At 44.0% G+C, this 12,416-nt stretch overlaps 1 protein-coding gene across 1 annotated transcript in view; it reads right to left on the reverse strand.

The window, feature by feature from the left end:
• COA1 (cytochrome c oxidase assembly factor 1) overlaps positions 1–12,416 on the reverse strand; it is a 66,453-nt gene extending 54,037 nt beyond the window's left edge. The window contains exons 1-2 of the mRNA XM_075271231.1: positions 12,276–12,416; positions 11,931–12,045 (exon numbers count right to left, since the gene is read on the reverse strand). The gene's annotated coding sequence lies outside the window, so the exon portion shown is untranslated. The remainder of the gene's footprint in view (positions 1–11,930; positions 12,046–12,275) is intronic.

Consider the following 12,416-nt stretch of genomic DNA (forward strand, 5'->3'; position numbering starts at 1 on the left):
CTCCAATGGAGATTCCAGTGCATATATGAACTAAGCCTTACTATTATTTTCACATCATTTTATAGTCTGTGTCTTCTACAGCAAGGTGTACTCATGCAAAGAAGAAAGTCACTTCTAAAGTCCAGTATTTGCTGTTATACAATAGAACAGAATACAGATTTAATGTGATCTTTCAACACGTAAGTTGTAATACTAATGTCTTAAGACGCTCATGAGATCATTGTGTCTCTGGTTATAATCCTTACAGTAAAATTTGCCTAAACAGGTTAAACCAGTGTCTTCCACTTTGTGCTCCTTTCTGTAATTGCCCTATAATATGGCTCCTTCAGCAGAAAGGAGGTGAAATCGAAGATGCCTGTGACACAGTACTTACTCATATGCTTATACAGCACATGAATTGTGCAAGTTGTCTGGCAATATAGTACTGTGTATTTTCTACTTTAACATTCCTGGACTTTTTATTGGATGTCCTAAAGATGGAAGGAAATTGTTATTGTTACATCGCCATTATTCTCAGCTATTTCCAGAAACAGCACCGCTCTGCTCCCTAGGAAGAGTCTGGTACTGCACCTCTATCCCAATCATTTTTAACAGGGGTGAATAATACCAGAAACATTTCTTTCTCTATTTCTGGAACTAAATTTGCCGTTCATAATCTCAGTCATTTATAAATCCCTAATAAGTAATTCAGTTACAAGTAGATGGGACAGAAATTTTCCTTTTTTTTTTTTAATGTAGATTGGGAGCCCCATATAGGGATCACAATGTACATTTTTTCCCCTATCAATATGTCTTTGTAGAATGGGAGGAAATCCATGCAAACACGGGGAGAACATACAAACTCCTTGCAGATGTTGTTCCTGGCGGGATTTGAACCCAGGACTCCAGTGCTGCAAGGCTGCAGTGCTAACCACTGAGCCACCGTGTTATCCCTGGACCGAAATTTTCTGTGCCAGATCTTGCCACAAACCACAAGTATTGCCAGCAGTTTTTTGCTGTACACTTGTTTAAAGATTCACCACTGACTTTATCCCTGTTACAAAGGTGGTGGTGAAATACTGCAACATGAATTGACGTCTCAATTACTGCGTGTTGCAATTACTAAACAGTGATGAGGAAATTTGGGAGGTTGCCTAGCAACAAACACCATGGCCTGAGGGTGACTACATTGGAATCCCATACTACTATAGGGACCAAGGGAGACACCCAATATACTGCAGATCTGCTGCTGGCGTGTATTATTGATATCCGCAGTGATTCTCGATCCTGCATCGCCCATGCTAAGGTAATTATGTTCTTATTTTTATGCCATTTTGTGGGGCTGGGGGTAAAAGTTAGGAAGACTCCTATGTTGACTCAATGTAGGTTTTCTGCTAACTTCAAGAATGGACAAAGCCAGGCCATCCCATGTATTACTTAAGGTGAAATAAGACAAGTTCATCAAGTTTAGTCTTTGTCATTTATTAAATACCAGCATATATAAGACCCACTCATATGGGCCAAACAATTGGGGTCACCAACTGACCATGCAGAATTTTCATTGAGTAATACTCAGGATGCGACTATTGTAGTGTCACTGTTCAGGCGCATACCGTTCTATTATAGTTGGTAGATTACACTTGGTGATGTGCTACCAACCACTTAACATAGACGATGCAATCAGCAAAAAACGTATCGGACACAGTCTTCCATGCTTTTGTGATCCATCTATAAAAAAACAAAACAATTTTTCCATTTTGTTCTAACATTAAACCCTGTGTATAATATTTGGCATGATTTTGGGGGACTATGTACTTTAGCTCCTGCTGGATAATCCCTATAGGTGCTGCCACATGGTGCAGTAATATCAAGTTGTGCTTAAACTTGTCATTGCTTCAAATCAGAAAGTACAGGTGTGTATCTGCAAATTTGGGTAAAGGTAAGCACCCTCACAATGCTCAAAGTGAATGCAGAATCCTACAATAGAGTGCACCACAGCTGGGGATGCCTCATTACAGTGTTATCAGGAAATCTCTGAGCCATTGTCTTGCAGCATTATATGCCAATTAGGCTTTAATGGAGTTACGCCATGAAAAGTGTTTTGAATAGAGGATAAATACCTGAACAGTGGGGGACCAGTGGGATCCCTTCCAATCCCAAGAATAAGGGAGTATGTGACCACAACCAGGTTGAATATAGGTGTGTTGCTTGGTATATAGCTCACATTTTTACTTCGAAGGGCGTGCAGGAGTACAGCACTCAGCTACAGTATTGGTGGCAATCATAGTGAGGTGAATTGGAGAGCAGGTTCATTCATCCACCAAACGTCCACCTGTCGTCAGAGAATTCCTAATGGGAAGAGGGAGTGGGGGCGGAATACAGTCTGCTCTCAGGTTCGGGGTCTCAGCAGTTAGAATCCAACTAAGCAGGTATTTATCCTGTATTCTATGGATAGAGGACTCCTTTGAGGAAGCAGCATTTTTTATGTTTTTTTTGTAATTTTGGTTTTTAATCCAGAAGGCACCTGACTGCCTTAGCAACTTGAACAGCTCCCATGATCTTGCCACGTGGGAGCAGTTAAGTTAGTGAAAGTGTTATAAACCCCTCACACACCATGTTCTTATTTGACCACAACATCTGAGGGGTTAAGCACCCAGCATCCAAGAGGTCTTAGGCTACAGACACTCCTGCTGTAAAACAGCAGAGACCCTGCAGCTATGGTGCCCTCAGTTTCTGAGTAGGCATCCTCTTTAAAGAGCTACTCTACACCGCACATGTACAGCACAGAGCAGGAAGCAGTTAAAGGGCTTATCACATTTGATACCCTCACCGGTTGTCCATCTGTAGCAGAAATCCTGCAAATTTTCATCCAGAATTAGCAAATCAGAAGTGTTTCACAATAGCAGCAAAGTGGATAAGATTTTATCAAACCCAATCCACATGCTGCAATAAAAATCCACATGTAAATAAAATTGTGTTGTGGATTTAAAATGTCTTTCCATGAATTTACACCTTTCCCTGCCATCCCTGAGTAGGGTGAAAATCTTCTGGTGGCGCATGCACACTTGAGCAGTTGTGATGGAGATGGGCCTCTTAGTGCACAGTAGTGGTTGTTACTCTGCAGCACATGCACAATGGACGATTGAGGACCCAAAACAGCTACAAGAATTTAGCCATGATGGCATTCCATTATGTACATTCACGATTTATCTTGGTGTATGATCTAACATCCAGACTAGCTAATAATCCAAGTACTTATTTAAGTAGTTTTTCAGTTTTCTCTTGTTTTATTTTGCTTTAAAAGAAAGTTTCACAGGGCAGCCCTCCCACAAAGAGAGGTCTCCCTCATAAACATGTGTATAATGCTAGGTTCACATTTGTGTTAGAGTCTCCTGCACAAGGACTTTTCTCTCCGCTGGTAAAACTGGCGGAAGCCCAACAGACACCCTGCGGACCCTGTTACAGTCTATAGAGTCCATGGGTAATTGTATTTTCTGCAGATGAGCTCTCAGTATTTCAGATCCCCATGCGGATCCGAATGACAGAGAGACCAATGCTAGTTTGAACCTAGTTGTGGTCTGTACAGTTGCTTGTATATCATTAAATGTACTTGGCAAACAGGTGTATTTTCCTGAAATGCATTGTGCGTATGGATATGAATAAAGATCACGTCCTTGGACATCAATGGTGGCGCAGGTTCCTTTTTTCTACTCTCTGGATGGTTACTTTTCTCCTGAGAAATTGCTGCATAATAACTCATCTGGGCTTCACGCTGAACGATACGACCCTGCTGCAGACACCTAATAGCCTAATAATGATTATAATAACACAACCACACCAGTTGCGAGTCCATCAGGGCAGTACAATCTTGTTTCTGATCCACCTTCTTATGGTCCTTTTCCTTTTATGTGTTTGCTGATCAAAAAGAATTCTGCTTTGTGCCGCTCGGGATTTGTTTTTTAGTTTTCATTCAGCCTGATTCATGTGGCATACAGCTGTGAATATTCTGTGTGCGGCATGTGGGAGCAGAAACAAGAAGGTGACTACTGCCATCTAGTGGACAGTACACTAAAGTTACCAAAAATCACCAACCACAGTTTGTAATTGAGTAGCAGTAATAGACTGCTGCAAATACTGCCCTAATCTATTTATGATGGAGTAATGGAGTAAATTTATTAAAAGGCACAAGTAAATGGGCACATGCTGAGACCTTTGACTCACAGAAAATCTTTTTACACGTTCTATGAATATATATACATACATTAAATTAATAATACAGGGTTATATATCCAGAATTAAAAACATAAAAAGACTGTAAACTGATAAACCCCATAAAGTTTGGTAATCTTTATTTCAGGTTAACCCCTATAAGGAGTATGGGGCAATTTGCTGACTGGTGGGGAAGCCACTGCCAAGATTCCTACCGATCAGGAGAACAGAAGATCCTTGTATCTGGAAAGGCCAAAAACTGCTCCCAACCTTCAGACCCACAACAACATGAAAACTAAAAATAACTAGAATACCCCTTTAAGTAATATATCAAAAATACAGATTAAAAATAAAAACAACAACAACCCCCCCAAGTTATTTACTGCACATGATCTATCATGGCCAGACTCCCATGGCATATATATCAATAACAATGTTAAACGGGATCTCCAGGATTCTGAGGATATATCCACAGGATAAGTCATCAAATCAGTTAGGGTTTGTCATCCAGACCTCTTGCTCTGATCATCCATTTTGGCCATTTGAAGCCATGTACCAGGTAAAGGGGTGCTGCCCAGCTTCTATTTAAGTGAATGGGAGAAGGGCAGGAGCAGGGCTGCTTACGGCCATATAACTACTATATGTCTTCCAGTGGCTGAAATAGATCAGGACAGGGTCATCGGGATAGGTCATCAGCATCAATTACCTTCAGATTTATCTTGTACAGAGTTTACCAAAAAAATTCTTGTGCCACGCTACCCAAGGACAGGAACGCCAGGTTCCCACTAAACATTGACTACAAAGGACAACAGCTGAAGAAAACACCAAAATGATCCAGGTCAGTTTTCAATGGGCACAGCAATAGTTAAAGGGATTCTATCATTAAAATCACATTTTTTGTCGATCACACGTAGGAATAGCCTTAAGAAAGGTTATTCTTCTCCTACCTTTAGATGTCTTCTCCGCGCCGCCGTTCAGTAGAAATCACGGTTTTCGTCGGTATGGAAATGAGTTCTCTCATAGCACTGGGGGCGGGCCCCAGGAGCTCAAACAGCACTGGGGGCATCCCCAATGCTGCAAGAGAAATCTCCAGTACCGGCTCCATCTTCTTCAGCAACGGCCTCTCTGCGCATCTTCTTCCGGGAGCCGGGTTCAAACTTCTAGGCCTCGGGCCTCAGACAGAGCCAACTGCGCATGCCCACAGGCCACAAGAAAAATGGCCACTTACAACACAGTAAGGCCTAGAAATTTGAACTCGGTTCCCGGAAAAAGACACGCAGAGAGGCCATTCCTAAAGAAGATGGAGGCGGCGCTGGAGATTTCTCTCGCAGCATTAGGGAGGCCCCAGTGCTGTTTGAGCGCTGGGGACCACCCCTAGTGCTGTGAGAGAACTCATTTGCATACAGACGAAAACCGGGATTTCTACGGAACGGCGGCGCAGAGAAGACATCTAAAGATAGGAGAAGAATTGCCTTTCTTAAAAAAAAAAAAAAAAAAAAAAAAGATAATGATAATTTAATGATAGAATCCCTTTAACAAGGGTACAAAATCTTAGCCCATACACAAGGCTACATCTTCATAACAGCTGCCCTGCTTGCCCACAGGATGTGTTACACCCACTTCTGTAATGGCCACTCAAAGTACAACATGCTCTGATATCTTAGTAACTTTCATTAACTGTGAATATTTTAGTAAAGGAGCAACTTTCGATGTGTGGCCTGTCTGAAGAAAGTCTCCGTCTCTCTCACACAGAATTCCGCTCTTATCTGTCAGGAATAAACTGGGCCTTGGTCCCACCAGATGTGGAGACCCCTAGCCTGACATGCCTCATATCTCAGCAATTCCTCTGCTGAACTACTCCCATTGCATCCTAAAGCCTGATTTAAAGGGATCCTATCATTCAAACTCTTTTTTTCTGACTACCACGTCGGAATAGCCTTAAGAAAGGCTATTCTCCGTCTCTCCCTGCGAGCATGCGCAGTACGCTCTGTATTCCGTTGAACTACAGGAGTGTACTGCGCATGCTCGCCACAAAATAAAGGCTGCCGGCATCTGCAGTCGGCTCTGCCTGAGGTCCGATGGCAGAGCCAACTGCGCAGGCGTGTGACCCCAGCCAGAAGAAGACGTGAAGAGGCGGTTGCTGAAGAAGATGGAGGCGTCGCTGGAGAGAGTTCTCTCACAGCATTGGGAATGCCCCCAGTGCTGCAAACGAACTCATTTGCATACCGACAAAAAACAAGATTTATAGCGAACGGCGGCGCAGAGAAGAAAACGAAAGGTAGGACACAAATAGCCTTTCTTAAGGCTATTCCAACATGGTAGTCAGAAAAAAGTGTTTGAATGATAGGATCCGTTTAATATATCAAGCAAAACAGTGACACCTGGTGTCAACCCTGAATACTGCATGCTCTAGTACACTGGAGCATTGCCTAGCAAGAGCATATACAAACATGAACCACTTTACTTAATAAAGTATCCATCAGAGTAGTGGAGGGTGGAATGGTTTATTATGCTGCTTTCTTCTAGAACACGCCGGGGGATGAAACTCGCAGTGACTAAGCAACAACAGTTAAGGAGTTTTGGTCACACTTATCAATAAGTTTCAGATCAAATAGTACATACTAAGGTCCCACATTGCAGTTTTTGCTGCAGTTGTTTAAAGGGGTTGTCCGGGATATTTTGAAATCTGTACACTAATCTGAACACCCTCCTCCTCATACTTTCTAAATAACATTATTAATAAAAAAACCCGTATATTTACCCATATGTGACCGCCTCAGGGACATTTTCTGATTATCCGGTGACGATCCGTATTCCCATTTCCGGAAACAGATCGTCACTACTACTCCCCCCCATCTACTCCATTCATACTTACCCGTCCATGTCTTCTTTCGGCGAAACAGATCTTCCTCCTGTACTGGCAAGGTGCGCGTTCTTCTCCAAGCAGTGTGCGCTCACTTTTGCTGGTGAATCACCTCTACTGTGTGTCTACGCATGCACAGTAGAGGTGACTCATCACTGAAGAAGGAGCGCGCACACAGTACAGGAGGAGGAGGGGCCATCTCACAGGAAGAAGAGTAAGTATGTAATATGGGTCGGGGGTTGGGCTGAGTAGGTAGGGAAGGATATATAGGATAGGAAGGATAGCTAGAGAGACAGGGAGGGGGTGTATGCGAGGGGGAAGTGAGGAAGAAGGGGGGAGAGAGAGGTGAGAGAAATTAGGAAGTTACATAGCAGAAAGCAGAAGGAAGTAAACAAAAGTAGGAGACACCAGGAGCCCCCAGAGACACCGAGAAATCGCTCAAAACAAACTAAAAAAGCATATAGGTACATTTATTAACCCATTAATAACACCAATAGACATTTGACTGACTGACTGAAACTGAAGCAAAATCTGCAACAAAAAATGCTGCTTTTCTACAATGTGAAGCCTCAGCCTAAAGCCTTATTAAAAATGGCCGTGAATATCTGTACAATGCAAAAATGTAGCATTTTGACTGCACCGCAGACACAATGGCAAACAAACGCTGCATTTTACAATGCCTGCAAAGTGACTGAGATTTTGGCTAATCCCATACACACATTGCACAAAAAAATCCGCAGTGGAAAAGCTGTGTCTTCAAAAACGCTCATGTGCATATGCAACACTGCCCCTATTCAAGTAATAGGTGAAGCACAGCAGCCCCATGCACTGCCTAGTGGTGGTTCTGAGGAACTGCAGCAATGCTACATATGCTCACATCCACTAGCAGCTAACAGCACCCAGAGGTTGCTTCACCAGCTGATCCATTGAGAGTCAGACCCCAACAGAACACACATCCTATAAAAAAAAATAAAAATCAAACTGGTGCTAAAAATCCCTTTAAATAGCAATGGAATAATGAGTGCTGTAGGGTTTACCTTTAATTACTTTGGATCACTGCCATGCATACATCAATAGGACATTGTGAAAACCAGTTTCAGTACATTTACATGTAACCGCATCTACTGCTTAGACTAGTCCAACATGGAGATTAAACTTCTTAGATCTTACTGAAACGATGTCTAAATCAGCTCTACAGAGCCACCTAGTCCATGACTCACATTGCTGAAAAACTTCAATTTCAGCAGTGTCGCTTTTCTGCGGGTAAGCAACTCTCCAAAATCCTGATCAAATAGATTCTCAATAATCAAACATATTGCACCAACCTAAGTGCTAACAATATTCAATCAAAGTGCACCAAACATGTCCAGTCCTACCCAGTAGAAAAGTATCATGGGGCAAACTGCTGGTGTGGGGTGCAAACATTCCTAACAGAGATGGTATTAGAGCCAAGGTTAAAGGGATTCTATTATTAAAACTTTTTTTTTTTTTCGATAAGACGTCGGAATAGCCTTCAGAAAGGCTATTCGTCTCTTACCTTTAGACGTGGTCTCCACCGCGCCGATCCTCAGAAATACCGGTTTTTACCGGTATGCAAATGAGTTCTCTCGCAGCGATGGGGGCGGGCGCCAGCACTCAAACAGCGATGGGGACGTCCCCACCGCTGCCAGAGAATTGTCTCCAGCGCCGCCGCCTTATCTTCAATGTCTTCTTCAAGCGCAGGCTCGTAACCTAGCAGAGCAGAGCAGACTGCACAGGCTACGGGAAAATGGCCGCTAACAATACGGTGCAAGCGGCCATTTTCCCATGACCTGTGCACCTGCGCAGTCTGCTCTGCTCGAAGTTACGAGCCTGCGCCGGAAGACATTGAAGATGACGCGGCAGACGAAGAAGGAGGCGGCGCTTGGAGACCCTTCTCTGGCAGCGGTGGGGACGCCCTCATCGCTGTTTGAGCGCTGAGGCCCGCCCCCATCACTGCGGGAGAACTCATTTGCATACCGGTAAAAAACAATATTTCTAAGGAACGGCGCAGCGGAGACCACGTCTAAAGGTAAGAGACGAATAGCCTTTCTAAAGGCTATTCCGACGTCTTACCCCCAAAAAATGTTTTAATGATAGAATCCCTTTAAGGTGCTGGCAATGTCTGCAGGCCTCAGGTATTCATTGACAAAAAAAAATAACACACAATATTGTTGCATTATACTGTAAGGGGGATTTCAGAGACCCCCAAGTAGTAAAGACCTGAAAGAAACCCCTAATAATGGACAAAGTGACATTGTTTCTGCTATCCTGGATGTGAGACTTGGAGAAAAATGCAGCTTGTTACGAAATCCTAAAAGTCACAAATACAAAATTTGTGAACTTTCAACCATATATTGCCTTAATTGAAAATATATCTCTATACAGTGTTGGCCAAAAGTATTGGCACCCCTGCAATTCTGTCAGATAATACTCATTTTCTTCCAGAAAATGATTGCAATCACAAATTCTTTGGTATTATTATCTTCATTTAATTTGTCTTCAATGGAAAACCACAAAAAGAATTGTCAAAAAGCCAAATTGGATATAATTCCACAGCAAACATAAAAAAGGGGGTGGACAAAGCTACTGGCACTGTTTGAAAAATCATGTGATGCGTCTCTAATTTGTGTAATTAACAGCACCTGTTACTTACCAGAGGCACCTAACAGGTGGTGGCAATAACTAAATCACACTTCGTCACCGTCGGCGTCTGAATGAAAAGGGACTGTATGGTAGGATACTCAGGAAGACCCCACTTCTTACCCAGAGACATAAAAAAGCCAGGCTGGAGTTTGCCAAAACTTACCTGAGGCATCAACACAGAGTTTACAGGAAAAAAAAAAGAGGCCTTCAAAGAAAAGAACACGGTCCCTACAGTCAAACATGGCGGGGGTTCCCTGATGTTTTGGGGTTGCTTTGCTGCCTCTGGCACTGGACTGCTTGACCGTGTGCATGGCATTATGAAGTCTGAAGACTACCAACAAATTTTGCAGCATAATGTAGGGCCCAGTGTGAGAAAGCTGGGTCTCCCTCAGAGGTCATGGGTCTTCCAGCAGGACAATGACCCAAAACACACTTCAAAAAGCACTAGAAAATGGTTTGAGAGAAAGCACTGGAGACTTCTAAAGTGGCCAGCAATGAGTCCAAACCTGAATCCTATAGAACACCTGTGGAGAGATCTCTTGTTGGCAGTTTGGAGAAGGCCCCCTTCAAATCTCAGGGCCCCGGAGCAGTTTGCCAAAGAAGAATGGTCTAAAATTCCAGCAGAGTATTGTAAGAAACTCATGGTTACCGGAAGCGATTATTCGCAGTTATTTTGTCTAAAGGTTGCGCTACCAAGTATTAGGCTGAGGGGGCCAATACTTTTGTCCAGCCAATTTTTGGAGTTTTGTGTAAAATGATCAATGATTTGACTTTTTTTTCATTCTCTTTTGTGTTTTTTCATTGCAAGCAAAATAAATGAAGATATTAATACCAAAGAGTTTATGCTTGCAATCATTTTTTGGAAGAAAATGAGTATTATCTGACAGAATTGCAGGGGTGCCAATACTTTTGGCCAACACTGAATGTGCACAGTATTGTAAGCAGCCATTTTCTCGTGGCCAGCGGGCATGCGCAGTCGGCTTTGCCCTGGGCCTGAGGCCTAGAAGTTAGAAGACACCACCAGAAGAAGACACGGTGAAGACCTCGTTGCAGAAGAAGATGGAGGCAGTGCTGGAGAGTTCTCTGGCAGCATTGGGGATGCCCCCAGTGCTGTTTGACCGCTGGGGCCCGCCCCCAGTGCTGTTTGACCGCTGGGGCCCGCCCCCAGTGCTGTTTGACCGCTGGGGCCCGCCCCCAGTGCTGTTTGACCGCTGGGGCCCGCCCCCAGTGCTGTTTGACCGCTGGGGCCCACCCCCAGTGCTGCTTGACCGCTGGGGCCCGCCCCCAGTGCTGCGAGAGAGCTCATTCACATACGGAGAAAAACCAGGAATGCAGGAGAATGGCGGCGCGGAGAAGACAACAAAAGGTAGGAGAAGAATAGCCTTTCTTAAGGCTATTCCAACATGTCAGGGATAAAAAAAAAAAGGTGTTTAAAAGGTAGGATCCCTCCATAGCGGGATCGTTAAGTTAGGCCACAGGCCCAACAAACCCTATTATTATGCTTTGGGATCTTTTCAGACCCCCCCCCCCTCCGAGTATAATGATCAGGGGCCCAGAGGAGGTGAGAGAACATAAAAAACAGTGTTATTTACCTCCCCTGGCTCCAGACAGGCCTCAGGCCTACTTGTGTGATGTCCCTGACGTCACATGGGCCAGGGCTTGCATCCTTAAGCGTCGTGACGCAAGCCCTGGCTCAAGTGACGTCCCATACGTCATTGAAGATGGCCAACATCAGTGGGAACTGCATCAGAGCCAGGGAGAGGTAAGTAACAGTGATTTTTATGTTTCTATCCTCCCCTGGGTCTTCGATTATTTTACTCTGGTGACTGGAAAGACCCCAGAGTATAATAATTGTTCATGGTTGTCCACAATGGGGAATAATACTATGTGCATGGGGCACTATGGGGCATAATACCATGTGTAGGGGCCACTATGCAGAATAATACCATGTGCAGGGGACACTATGGGGCATAATAATATGGGCAGAAATGCGGAGGTAGTGGGGGAGGTCTTTCGGGGTCTTTGGCGGGGGTCATGTCAAAAGGTCCTGCCATTCCTAATTACGCCACTGTCTATGACAGGCTGATAGCAGAATATAATCTCTAAAAGCGTTGTCCTTCCCAAAACAAAAGTGGTGGAGATAGATTGTGCAGTTTGACATGTTCCCAGTATCCAATCAGTGTTCTACTGCTTTGTCTTAGCCAGTGTCGCTTACCTGGGGGTTGACTTGAGTGCTGGCTGAGGACATGCAATGTGGTGAAAAGCTTTGGCTTGTGATGTGTGGTCCTGTCAGGAGGCGAGCGGTGCGTTGATCCTGTAGTACCCTGGATCTAAGACAAACACGTGTGAGTAAACAACAACCAGCACGCCCCAGGCACCGGTACTAACAAACCTAGGAGCTGTAAACATTAAATATCAAAAACCACAAACCAAAGAAAAGTAAAGTTTTATATGCAAACTAAATCCTGTACACACTGCAATACAAAAACCGCTCAGGGGCATCATTGTAACAAACCAAGTTACATATGTGGATGACTATCTGCACACAGCACTGACTCACCAGACCTGGCTGGATAAATAAACACTGCACATGTAGGTGGACTGAGGCAAAACCCACTAAAGGGAAGAGAAGTAGATAATGCAGGACAAGGGCAGGCAGTCTATGGAGCAGACACAGAGTGGAGCTCCTCCACCCAGAAGT

Source organism: Leptodactylus fuscus, chromosome 4, assembly GCF_031893055.1.
Source record: "Leptodactylus fuscus isolate aLepFus1 chromosome 4, aLepFus1.hap2, whole genome shotgun sequence".
Taxonomy (NCBI): domain Eukaryota; kingdom Metazoa; phylum Chordata; class Amphibia; order Anura; family Leptodactylidae; genus Leptodactylus; species Leptodactylus fuscus.